This window comes from Saccopteryx bilineata, chromosome 4 (assembly GCF_036850765.1).
Source record: "Saccopteryx bilineata isolate mSacBil1 chromosome 4, mSacBil1_pri_phased_curated, whole genome shotgun sequence".
Taxonomy (NCBI): domain Eukaryota; kingdom Metazoa; phylum Chordata; class Mammalia; order Chiroptera; family Emballonuridae; genus Saccopteryx; species Saccopteryx bilineata.
Window position 1 is genome coordinate 264,741,181 of NC_089493.1, and position 13,181 is coordinate 264,754,361.

Genomic DNA, 13,181 nt, shown 5'->3' on the forward strand with positions numbered 1-13,181 from the left:
ATTCTAACAACCTAAATGGCAAGAGAACAGAGGCATCTCACGGAGTGGGAGCTGGTTAATAGCTCTCCGAACTCGCGTTTTGCTTGGTGGTCACTATAAAGATTTACCTGCTTGCACAGACATTTATATAACATGTAGCATTTGGAGTTTCTCAGACCAGCGTATGTGCTTCAGAGGCCGTGGGTTCTGTGGCTGCTACTGATATCCAGAATCCGCATTTGTTGTGACTGCTGTCCTGCTGGCATCCCAAGCTTTCCACACCCAGCACCAAGCATGGGGTCTCCCTCCACCCAGCTCGCTGGAGTCAGCCAGCTCGTCCCTCTTCTTCAGCTTCCACATCCAACATCCTACGTAATGTTATTTTTCTCTTCCGAAAGCTCCTTCTTATTAAAGACACTGGATAAACATTTAAGTACATACTCATCCTGATGAGTTCTCTGAACAGTTAAAATAGTTAAGATCCCATGTGTATGCTCCTTCTCATCTGCTACGGGATCACTGCACATTCCCTAGTTAATTTGAGAGTGTTTTCATGATGCTTTTTATCATAAATATTCTACTTTAGCCAGAGCACAGCGCCCTTCCACACTGCCGTGACCCTCATTCCCTGGGACTTCTCAGTCAGCACCTCAGATGCCCTCCTGCCCCCTGTGTCTCAGGACCCATGCTGGGCTGCAGGGATACAGCAGTGAGCACCAGCCAGATAGCTTCCTGTTCTCATGGACTTTAGAGTCCGGTGGGAATGTGGGCATTGAAAAGTAATTACACAAGTAATTATTGAGTTTTAGGTGTGGTAAGTGCTTGGAAGGCAGGACCCATTGGGCATAAGTATAGAATGAGTAGGATTGGACAGGCTCAGAGGCAGATGCCCTGGGGCAGCGAGCTTGGTGAGCAAGGAGAGGGCGCAGTGAGGAGAGTGGCCAGATACTGTATCCTTCAAGCCAAGACACTGCCCTTAGTCAAGGGAGCACTGTTAATAGTTATATCTGAGTAAAGAGCATATGCCAATGTGGTCCTCTAGCTGCAAAGGCAGGAAGGGGTCTGGTAGATTATGCAAAGGATTGTGGACTTTAACAGACAAATCATTAATGAATTTTCAGCAGGGCAATAACATGATCAGGTATGTGTAATAAAAAAGTCATCTTGCCTGCAATTTGGACAACAGATTTGGAAAGGGGTCCAAGGTGATGTGGGAAGGGAGAGATGAGTTCACTTGGTTTCAGGTGGCAGGAGTGAAACTGGAGAGAAATGGACGGGTTTCAACTGTGTAGGAGGAACACTGGGTGGAAGGTGATGAGGGCAGCCGTAGCCCAGAACTCAGTTAGCACAGCATATTTCCTTCATCTTTGGAAACAGTACTTGTTTACATGGTTTCCTTGTTTGCATGGCTTTCAGGATGAAAAGGAAGACCAACAAAAGATTTGAAGAATTAGCCACCTGTTCTTGATTCTGTTATCATCTCTAATTGTTGTTCTCTTTCTCTCCCTCTTTTTTTTTTTTTTTTTTTAACTCATTGATTTTGGTGAGAGAAAGAGGGAGAGAGACAGGAACATGATCTGTTCCTGTAGGTGCCCTGACCGGAGATGGAATCAGCAACCTCTGCGCTTCAGGATGATGCTCGACCAGCTGAGCTAACGGACCAGGGCAAGAACATTGTCAATTAGAACAACAGTCAGAGTCCTGGCTGCATAGCTCAGTTGGTTAGAGCATCATCCTGAAGTGTGGAGGTTACCGATTCAGTCCCCGGTCAGCGTACATACAGGAACAGATCCATGTTCCTCTCTCTCTCCCTCTTTCTCTCGCTCTCTTCATCTCTCTAAAATCATTAAAATAAAACATTTCGGAAAAAAATGTTCTTTGCCTTTATTATCAACATCATAGCAGTAAGAGTAGTTTTAGACTCATAAAGTTACAATTTTATGTTGATAGATGGCTTCAACTCAATTTTTTCATGGATGGATTTTTTTTATATATCATAATGTATATGATCAACAGGGATAGCTTAAATTTGCAAATACCTAAATTTTTATTTTAATACAACTTTGAGATTTATTTTATTAATTTGCTAAAAATTAGCTATGAGGAAAAGCATTGAAGCCATCTGCCAACCTGACGTGGTGAGGACACCTGGGGAAGGCCCCCTGAGATAGAGTTCCTCTAACCAGGAGGTCAGTGCCCTTCTGCATTGGAATCTGTATTTGCGAGTGAGACAGAGCTCAGTGACTGTGTGTCAACAGCACTGATGCTGTGTGCGAGAACAGGTTCAAGGAGTGATGTTTAGTTAGTCATGTTCATGCATTCCCTTGGCCTGAGGTACAAATGCAGTTGAGACTTGGCTTGTGCCCTTCCTCAGTGGCTTGTTTGGGTGATGGAAGACCCTACTGTACTTTAAAGAAAATATTTCATAATTAAATAGGTTAAATAGATGGCCCCCATTCCTTACTGTAATAAAAAAAAAGAAATACCTCTAGACTTAAAATGTGACCCTCTCAGATAGCTGGAAATATTCTGGAATGACCTCCTCTTAAAGGCTCTTGCATAGATGGAATTTTACTAGCTCTGAGCAAAGTTATGATGGCATGCATAATCTACCAGAAATTAACCTTGCGTGGGTGACTTGCTCTTGCTTCTTGATAATTTTCAGATTTTTTTTACAATGAGCATGCATTTATTTCAACAATGGGGGGGGGGGCTTAAATCAGTAAAAATCCACTTGCGATCTTAGTTTCTAATAGCCCTTATTAGTGTATTACAGATAATTTAAGCACTGGTCACTTGAGTATTTATCTACACTTAATAATTTTTCTAAAAGACAACTGTGACATCTTTGTCCCCAAAACATCTCAGTAATGGTATCTTTTTTAAGTTCCCGGAAAGAAGAAAAAGAGACAATGTTGGTGGAGCTCCTACCTTAGTATTGCAGAGCTCTGCTCTGTTTGCAAAGTTCATGGAAGAACTTCTTTGTAAGTTCTCCTTGCCTCTCTCTGTGCCCCCTGCCCCCACATAAAGAGAAGCATCTTTCACTCCTTGTTAAGGTGTGGTTTACGTCCACACCTTAACACAAACTCTTCAAATACAAAGGCAGTGCCTGGAAGAGTTTATTTTAAGATTTAAATCTTAGGAAGCACATTATGATCAATGGTATAAAATATTCATGGGCTCAAGCAACACTGCTAGAACTGGGTCTCATGCCTGACTTCTCTCACTTTGTGTTCATAGAGAGCTGGCCTGCGATTGCAGGTAGAAGGTGTGAGTTTTCTGAAGTCCTGAAAGAGAACTGGCTGAGAGAGCCCGTCACGTGGGACATTTTCAGAACCCACTCTCAAATGCCCTGCTTTGAGGTGCTCCTGCAGCCATGTTTCAGTTTGGCCTTAGGAAAACCTTCTCTGCTGGTGAATACCCCATCAGCCAAGCATTTGAGAATCCAGAAATAAAGTGGAACATTATCTTTTTGAGAACTGCTTTCTAAGAGTAAGAGAGTGAGCCAGGCCCTTGTGCTCCTCGCTGCTGGTTTCAGTTAAGAAATGCCGTTCTTTTCCTTCTTCTTTCTTCTTCCCTGTCTGGCCCTCAGTGAAGGACCCCACAGCATGACTCCTGGGAAAGGTGTCACAGTCTTACAGTTCGGTTGGAAATACCCCTTGCTTCTCACATCAAGGTTTTAGCCCACGGGCCACTTGGTGGCGTTTTTGAAGGCTGCGGAAATGGGCCGCTCCAGCTGGATCCTGAAAGGCAGTTCCGGTTCGTGTGTTCCTGGCCCCCTGGTGCTGGCAGGGCAGCCAGTGCCCAGGCCCCTCCAGAGACAACTTGGTAACCTCAGGTGCCCAGATGGCAGGGTTCCCCTTACACATTCGCAGTTTGCCTTCATGAAACATTTTCAAAGAATCAACCTCCAGCACCATAACGGGCCCAAGGTAGTAGTACCAGGGCTGCAGCCTTAGAACGAAGGCTGTGGCCTACACGTGCCTCCTGTCTCCTCCCTGGGCTGTGGGACCGGGCTGCTTCCAAGCAGCCTTGGGACCAAAGGATGAACAGTATGCTCTACCCAACACTGGAGCCCAGACAAGGAGGCAACTTTGCTCGTCCTCCTTGAACAGGTTAAAACAAATTTGGAGCCTGGTCAGCCTCTGTTTTGCATACAGTATGTCCGCAGGCTGAGGAAACACCTATAAACGTTTTGAAGAAAGGCAAACATGACGAGATAGGTGCCTGAATCACTTGTTGCTGCTTTTGCATGCTGCTCCATCTTCAGGGCTCTCCCTCTGTGCCTCGGCGCTGCGCTGTAGTGTGAGAACTCAGACTGAGACGGGGAATCCTTGGTTCACTTGCATGGGGCATTGTGTTGCCTCTATCCCCCCTTGCTGTAATTGGGGTGGTCCTGGCACACTTGATATCTAGACAGCTTTTCATCAGTTGCTCATCAGCATGCTAATTGCTGTATGACTAATTATGCCCTGAATTCCAGTTGATTTTCTTAATGAGACAGCTGGGTTAATTATGTAATCATATGATTACATTAGCCTAGAGTGCCCTGGCAAAAAAGTAGCGTCTGCCACACTGTGATGTCATCACAGGGATGGCACTCACAAGGGCCACATCCACCCTCTGGCTGATGGCAGGGGACAGCCCCGTTGCCTGCGCAAACCTGGGCTCGGGTTTTATGAAGTTGGTTTCTCACAATATTCAGAAAAGCAGCTCCCCACTGGTCTGGCCTTCTGTCCGACCCCCTTCCTTCCGGCACACCTCGGCCCCACCTAATCACCCCACCTGATTGGAAGCCCTGCTTTCCCGCCTCTGTGGTTCTCCACGAGGTCAGCACTGGCCTCGTCCTTCTTCAGGACTCACCTGCACTACGACGGTGGGGCTGTCGGTGTATAATAGTGATCTAGGGAATCCAAACAGAGCACGCCTGAGTCCTGGGAGGCCCGCAGTGAGTTAGTTCACGTAATCTACACAGCATAGACTGGCCCCGACCTTCTGTCCACTGTCCCCCATCTGTATGCTGTTTCAGACCTCCTCTCCGCTCTGATTTCCACGCCTCATATTTTACTGAGAACATGTGTGATTAGACGAGGATGACATCTTCCAGCCACTGGCTAGCTCTCTACTCCCATTACAGCAGAAGCTCTGAGAGCTGGTGATGCCTGCTGCACCCACCTCCCACCTGGGCTTCACTCTTCTCTCTCAGGACTCTCAGCTTTTTCCTCTTCTCCACTTACGAGCTCCCTCTGGGTGACTTCTTGTGTCTCTTAGGCTCTCAAACTCCACATGACCACAAGAGTACAGGTCATTTCTCCCAAGCCCCTCTCCCCTGCCCTGTCCAGGAAGGTAAATGGCACCACCATTCATGCCCTGGCTTAGGCCACAAATACAGGAGTCAGCCTGAAGTCCTTCCATAGCCAGTCTATCAGTAAGACCTTTGACACAGCCTCCAGAATATGTCCTGAATTTGGCCACTCATCACGTTACCCACCACCACCCTCATCCAGCCACCATTACCTGCTGCCTAGCACGCACACCTTCACTCCACCTCATCCGTCCATCCTTTGCACAGCAGCCAAATAGGTATAAGTCACAGTCTGCAAACTGCTTTTATTCATTTACCCCAACAGTAAAAATTTTGAATTTGTAACCATATTTTTCCTCTCTCCCTCCTTTCTTTCCTGTCAGTCTATCTATCTGATACACATATGTAATTACTGTAGTGTATTAAATACATTGTAAATCATACTAAAAATAGAATTAAAGGATATGATGAAGAATAAAAAGGACTTAAACTTTATATTCTATTAGGATTGCAGAAAACTCTCACTATAATACTCTACTTCAAAATCAACTTCATTGAAGCATAATTAACATAGAAGAAAATACACCCATTTTAATTGTATAATTTAGCCACCCTCACAATCAAGATATATAACATTTCTATTCCTCAAACTTTTCCTCCTGACCCCAAATGCCAGCAACCGCTGATCTGCTTTCTGTCACTGTAGGTGAGATTCATCAGTTCAGGAGTTTCACATATAGTCCTTGGGTTTGTTCTCTTGTGTCTGGATCCTTTTCTCAGCACCATGTGTTGGGGATTCATCTTGTTGCTGGCCTCATGGACCTTTTCATTGAAGAATGGTAGTCCACTCTGTGGGATGTAACAGGTTGCTTACCTATCCACCTGATGGGAATTTGGATTGTTTCCTTTGTGGCTCTTCTGAATAAACCTGCTAAAGCATTCATGGACAGTTGCTATGTGGACATAGGTTTTCATTTTTCTCAGGTAAATGCCCAGGATTGGAATTGCTGGGGCATGTAGTAGGTGCATGTTCAGCTTGATAAGAAACTGCCAAATTATTTTCAGCATGACCAGGTTGGCAGCACAGTGGTTACAGCATCAACCTGGGATGCTGAGGACCCTAGTTTTAAACCCCGAGGTCACCAGCTTGAGCATGAGATCATAGACATGATCCCAGGGTCACTGACTTGAGCCCAAAGATTGCTGACTTGAAGCCCAAGGTTACTGGCTCTGCTGGAGCTGCCTACCCCCACCCCTGGTAAAGGCACATATAAACAACTAAAGTGCCACAACTACAAGTTGATGCTTCTCATCTCTCTCCTTTCCTGTCTGTATGTCCCTGTCTGTCTGTCTCTCTCTTTTGCTTAAAAAAAAAAACAAAAGAAAAGAAACTGCCAAACTTTTTCAAAGCGGTTGTGTGTTTATCCTCCCACAATACACGCGGGAGTTCTGGTTGCTCTGCACCCTCTCCATCATTTGGTATTGTCAGTCTTCGATTTTAGACACCCTAGGGAGCGCATAGCCTATTTTGTCAAGGTTTTAATTTGCATTTTCCTGATGACTGATGATGCTGAATATTTTTTCATGTGCTTTTTGGTCATTTATAGATCTTCCCTTATAAAGTGTCTAAACCTTTTGCCCATTTTTTATGGGTTGTCTTACAAAAATTTTAATGGGTTGTCCTGCAAATATCTTCTCCCAGTTGGTTGTCATTTGAAGAGCAGGGGGTTTTTATTTTAATGAACTGAAGTCCAGTTTATTGGAGGGTTTTGTTTGTTTTTTTGGTTCTTGCTTTTTATTTCTTAAGAAATTATTGCCACCTGACCAAGCGGTGGCACAGTGGATAGAACCTCAACCTGGGATGCAGAGGACCCAGGTTCAAAACCTTAAGGTCACCAGCTTGAGCGCAGGCTCATCTGGCTTGAACGCAAGGTCGCTGGCTTGAGCAAGGGGTCACTTGCTCTGCTGTAGCCTCCCCCCCATCCCCATCAAGGCACATGAGAAAGCAGTCGAATGACTAAAGTGCCGCAACAAAGAATTGATGCTTCATATCTCTCTCCCTTCCTGTCTGTCCCTCTCTCTCTGTCTCTCTAGCCAAAAAAAAAAAAAAAAAGAGAGAGAGAGAAGAAGAAGAAGAAATTATTGCCCAGCCCAAGGTCATAAATTTTTTCTCCTGTGTTTTTTTTATTGAAGTTGTAGTGTTATCTTTTACCTTTAGGCCTATGATGCACTTTTGAATTAATTTTGATGGATGGTATAACGTAAGGTCAAGTTTCATTGAAAAACCAATGGATGATAGACATGAGGTCTTTTTCTGGGCCCTCTTTTATTTTATTGATCTATGCTTATGTTAATATCATACTATCTTGATTACTGTTTTCTTTCTTAAGAGTGTCAAAGTTCGTTTTGTCAAGCATTTAAATCACTTGCAGATCAGCTCCATCATTCTGAAGCTTATTTTTAAGCTTTTAGGGAGTGGGTCTGGAATAGCCTTTACTTTAAGGTTAATTTTTACCTCCATTCTGGTGTGGCCCTTCCGGTATCTCTACTAAATGTCCTGGCTGTTCATCAAGTGTCTCCACTGTGGCTAGTTGCAACTCAAAAGTCTTCTAACCCTCTCTGAACTCTGGGCTTGTTCACTTATGCCTTCCTTGTAGTTCTTTGTCCAGCCTTGGGGACTTGCACCCTGTGCATATATATGTCCCTTGTCTTTTAGCAACATGCTCTTGATTACTCACTGCAGATTTTTCTAACTCTTTCTCTGCATATCTTTCTCCTTTCCAGTGTTCTACCCTACAAATTCCAGTTACCTCAGCCTCCCAACTTCAGATCTCTGTCTTCTCAGCTTAAGAAGACTCAGTGCTATACTTGGGTTCCTTCTTCCCTGTGCCATAATCTAGAAAGTGCTTCCTGGAAGAAAGTGAGGATGGCCGTAGGGCTCACCTCATTGGTGTCCCTATTTGCAAGGATCACGGTCATTCTCTGCCAGTTCTCCAATAACTGTAAATGGGTGTTTCTTATACAATAGTTTGCCTAATATTCTGGTTGTTTATAACTAGAGGGTAAGTCCAATATCAGCTTATTTGTCATGACCGGAACCAGAAGTCTCCCAGTTATATTATTTTTATTCTTGGTTTTAATGGCTGTCATAAATGGCTGGAAAAATAACTCACAAAGATACATAGATCCAAACAAAAGCAGTGCATTAATGGCTATCTTTATGAAAAGATGATTCATACTCTTGAAACCTGTGTACCAGTTATAAGATGGTATTTGTTGAAATTCAGCTAGTTTGAATTTTACATCATACTCAATTTTCCTGCTAACGAGTCAGAAGATACTGTATTTTTTTATATTAGTAACAAATGGTTTGAAGCTTCTTTTGGCAAATATGTCATCAGGTTTGAGTTAGTTGATAATATGCAACATTTATTGAGTGTTAACTCCATGCCCGTCAGTTTTCTAAGTGTTTGAACATATTATCTTAGTAATTAATATTAAGTAATTCGTGTAAGGTTGCACAACTAGTTAAGTGGCACAGCTGGGATTTGAACATGTGCAATCTGCCCCATACTCTACTAAACCATTATTCTATACTCACTCTCATATGATAAGAGGATTGAGACATTTTTGTAGACCATATTGTCTTTGCCCATAGTTTATATAATGATGGGAACATTTCCAAATAGCCACTTTCAGAATGGTGTCACAATAGATGGGTTTCTTTCAAGAAGTAATATTTACGAAGTATTAAAACATTACATTGACTTCAAAGACATTGATTGTGTTTATTTTCTTTAATGTTTGCCAGACAACATATGACTGATAGCTGTTTGCTGTCACAGAACAGGACAGCTAATTTGAAATAATTAACTTTTTTAAAAAAAGTTTATAACCCATCTTTAAGCTTAAAACTCTTAAATGCTTTGCAACTAGAAAACCAACAAACCTTTTTATGATTCGAAGAATTGCAGCTTTTTTCTCCTGCTGCACTCGCTCATCCTGCAAGAGTCCTATTCTCTGATGGTTTTTCCCTCTAGGAGTAGAATTGCATCCAAACTCGGTCCTCTGGCTTTTTCAGCATTGCATTCTGATGTGACCGATATGCTACCTACTGCACTAACAAGGTACCTCAGACATGTATTTTCAGCTCTAGAATTCTATTTTAGTCTTTCTACATATTCATTTCTCTCAATTGTGTTCATATTTTTGTTTAAATCCTTGAGCTCCAGGCCTTTCTCCCTGAACACTTGTGCTTTGCCACTCTCCCTTCCCCTGTTGCAGCATTACTGGCTTCTCCCTATGCCCTGAATATGCCACATTCACACCCATCTCTGGACCTCCGCAATGCTGTGTCCTCTGCCAGGGATCTTCGTTGTCTCTTTTCTTCGCTGTCCACATCCCAAGAGAGCCTCCTTGTTGTGTCTCCAGTACCCATTCCCCTTCTGCACACTCTGTTTCCTCTCTTCTTCTTGCCTGGAAGTACATGACAGTATTCTATTTTATTTGGTTCTGCTTTTTGTCTATCTCCCTCACTTCAGAATGTCAAGTCTTTGAGAGTAAGGATTTGTTTGTTCACCATCGTGTCCCCCCCAGCACCGAGAGCAGTTCTGATGTCTTAGAATGTATACTTAGGCGCCAGCAGGAGACTGAACTGTGCCTGGCTCTTCCCTGCTCCTTCTGCCCCTGCATGCTGCCTCTTCCACGTGAACTAACTGCCCCGCAGTCTCCAGGGGTCTGAACTCTGTCTTTAAAAAAACAAACAAATAAAAAAAAAACAAAGAAAAAACCCTGCTTTTCCCAGTTTCTCTCTCTGGGAGTGATCTTCCATTCATCTGATCTGCATGGCTCATCTCATTTTACTTTTGTTGTTTGTGAACATGGTTTATCTCTACTGTGAAGTTGTGAAGTTGGTCCCAGCTGATATGGCCGAATGTCTATCCCCAGTACCTTACTTGAGTCTTACCCAGAGCATAGAAATGCTTCGGAAATATTTGTTAAATTAGGACTTGAAGAGACAGGATAATTTAGTGGTTGGCACAGTGGATACAGCATTGGCCTGGCATATGGACATCTCAGGTTCATTTATTGGTCAGGGCACACATGAGAAGTGACCATCTGCTTCTCTTCCCCTCCCTCTGCTTCTCTCCTTCTTCCCCTCCCACAGCCAGTGGCTCAGTAGTTCTGAGCATTGACCCCAGGCACTGAGGATAGCTCAGTTGATTCGAGCATTGGCCCCAGATAGGGGTTGCCTGGTGGATCCCAGTCAGGGCATATGTGGGAGTCTGTCTCCCTATCTCCCTTTCTCTCACTTAAAAAAAATAAATAAAAGAGAGAGACAGGATAAGTTAGTAGGCAGCTAGTTCAGGAAGCAAAAATCTTTATTAGAATTTTGCATGCCTGGGCCCTGGCTGGTTGGCTCAGTGGTAGAGCATTGGCCTGGCGTGTGGGAGTCCCGGGTTCGATTCCCGGCCAGGGCACACAGGAGACGCGCCCATCTGCTTCTCCACCCCTCCCCCTCTCCTTTCTCTCTGTCTCTCTCTTCCCCTCCCGAAGCCAAGGCTCCATTGGAGCAAAGTTAGCCCAGGCGCTGAGGATGGCTCTGTGGCCTCTGCCTCAGGTGCTAGAATGGCTCTGATTGTGGCAGAGCGACGCCCCAAGATGGGCAGAGCATCGCCCCCTGGTGGGCATGCCGTGTGGATCCCGGTCAGGCGCATGCAGGAGTCTGTCTGACTGCCTCCCCGTTTCCAGCTTCAGAAAAGTACAAAAAAAAAAAGAATTTTCATACCTTTTGCCTGGCCAACTTCTCCCCTATCCCTTAAGTGAGAAGCAGCACCAGATATTACAGAGCCCCCTCCCCAACCCTGACTGTGATGGCTGGAGTTAATGATATAATGTTGCATTTACTTAGGACAAGGTGCTAAATGAATACAGGTGACTGTGTTGTTGTTTGTTGTAATTATGCTCTTTGAGTCCTGTGTTGCATAATGAGCTCTGTAAGTGCCCCAAAGAGTGCTTTAGGAATTAACTATTGGATGATTGTAGAACACAACATGTTGCAAGTTTGTTACATTGGGTGGATGGAACTGGCATGGCAATAAAGCATGTTGAATTGGAAGAGGCAGGGAAGACAGGTTGAGGTTTTGTGTATTCCTGTTCCAGGTTTGGGTGTGTTCTCTTGTCTCCCCCAGACAATTCCCTAATTGAGCTGCTTAGGTCGGAGGCTTGTGACGTTCAGGATAAGGCCTAACAATACTTGTGTGGGGTTTAAATGGCATTGGAAATCATTAACAAGACAAAAAAGCTATGATTTCCCCTAGATTAGCATGCAGGTTGGGGTTTGGCATGCTGAAATTCGTTGTTTTGGTCTCTAGCCCAAACACGCTAGAGTCATTATATTGTCATGTGGTAATTAGCTGTTCCTTTAATGCAAGTAATAAAAATTAAGCCTAAGAGGTACTTTAGCAATGCCTTTTACATAATCCAAAACAATATTCAAATGCTGTAGGCGTTTAGTCATTCAACTGTACTGTAGTAAAGTTTGAAGTTTAATGCATAGAGATGTTTGAACATTCAGTTCATTCTTTATTCTGTGACCAGCTTTGCTACTTAGGCATTAACCTTTAATAGTGTTAAATTAAATATACATGCCATAATGAATAATTATGAGATTGCCAGAATTTTCATTTACAATATAGTGCTTTGAAAATTTCTCTAAAGGTCTAGTTACCATTCACTTGATAATGCGCATGTTATTTTTATATGTCACTGAATTCCTTGCTGAATCGAATGAGGGAAGCTATTTTCTTATTCGTAGCAGACACAGTGAGTTCTAGCCTTTTAAAAGGAATGGACTGGAAATATTGTTGATGGAAATTTTAGGGATTGAGGGCAGTATACTAACTTAGCTCTTTAAAGATATAATTGGTACTGGCAGTTGTTCCGGAAAGCCAACGTGAACGATCACTAACAGAATGTTATACAAGTGCAGCGGTTCTCCTCAATCCTTCCCTGACCTGTGTCAAGTTTAAAAGGTAGTTCTGTAGGAAGGGAGCCGTGTGGACACACTGTTTATTTCCTTCAGACCATTTGCCCAGCACAAGGTCATGGAGGGGGGAGGGGTTAGGGATGTGAAGGTACCCAGAAAGATACTTAAACTAAAAAAAACAAAACACTATACCTGGAATATTCTGAGTAATTCAGTCTTTAGTGTTATTACTACTCCTACTTACAAAGAACTATCTCCCCAAAATAGCTTTTGAAGTCTAATTTAATGTAAATATTTTAATGCAGATTAAAATAATAATGAAGAGCCACAAATGAGAAAGTGATGTAGTCCTACACTGTATATACACACAGAATAAATGCCTGGCAGACGGGTTTCCCGCGATGGACAGTGTTGGTGTTAAACCCACGTGCAGGTCTGCCGCTGTGCTGGACACATCCCAGCGCCCGCCTTTTGTAAACTCTGTAAAGACACTGGCATCTCGGAGAGTTCCTGGCTCCTGGTAGACGCACCGACTGACACATGGTGGATCTAGTCCTCGTTTCCAGGAACCAGGGGTGGTCTGAAAAATTAATGACTCTGGTATTTGAAATTTAAGTGAGCTGTTGAATATATACCCTTGTTGATCCACTCTGCGTGGTGTTTAGCATTCCTCAGCCGGAGACTAAATCCTCGCTGCCGTATCACAAGTGATGCTGGCGTCCATACCAGAAATATCTTTAATAATCTTTCCTAAGCCCAGCGGGCTTGGGTATTCCACTCTGACAGAGCGCAAGAGTTTTAGAGGAAGTTCTCTGCTGGTGCCCAGCAGGTAGATTACAAGCACCTTTTAGGCAGCACAAGAAAAAATAAAAGATCAAATTGATGCCAGAAGAATGTTTAATGTCTTTC

The 13,181-nt window shown here is 43.6% G+C and overlaps 1 protein-coding gene across 8 annotated transcripts in view; it reads left to right on the forward strand.

The window, feature by feature from the left end:
• CUX1 (cut like homeobox 1) overlaps positions 1 to 13,181 on the forward strand; it is a 373,287-nt gene that overhangs the window by 205,836 nt on the left and 154,270 nt on the right. The gene's annotated exons all lie outside the window — the stretch shown is intronic.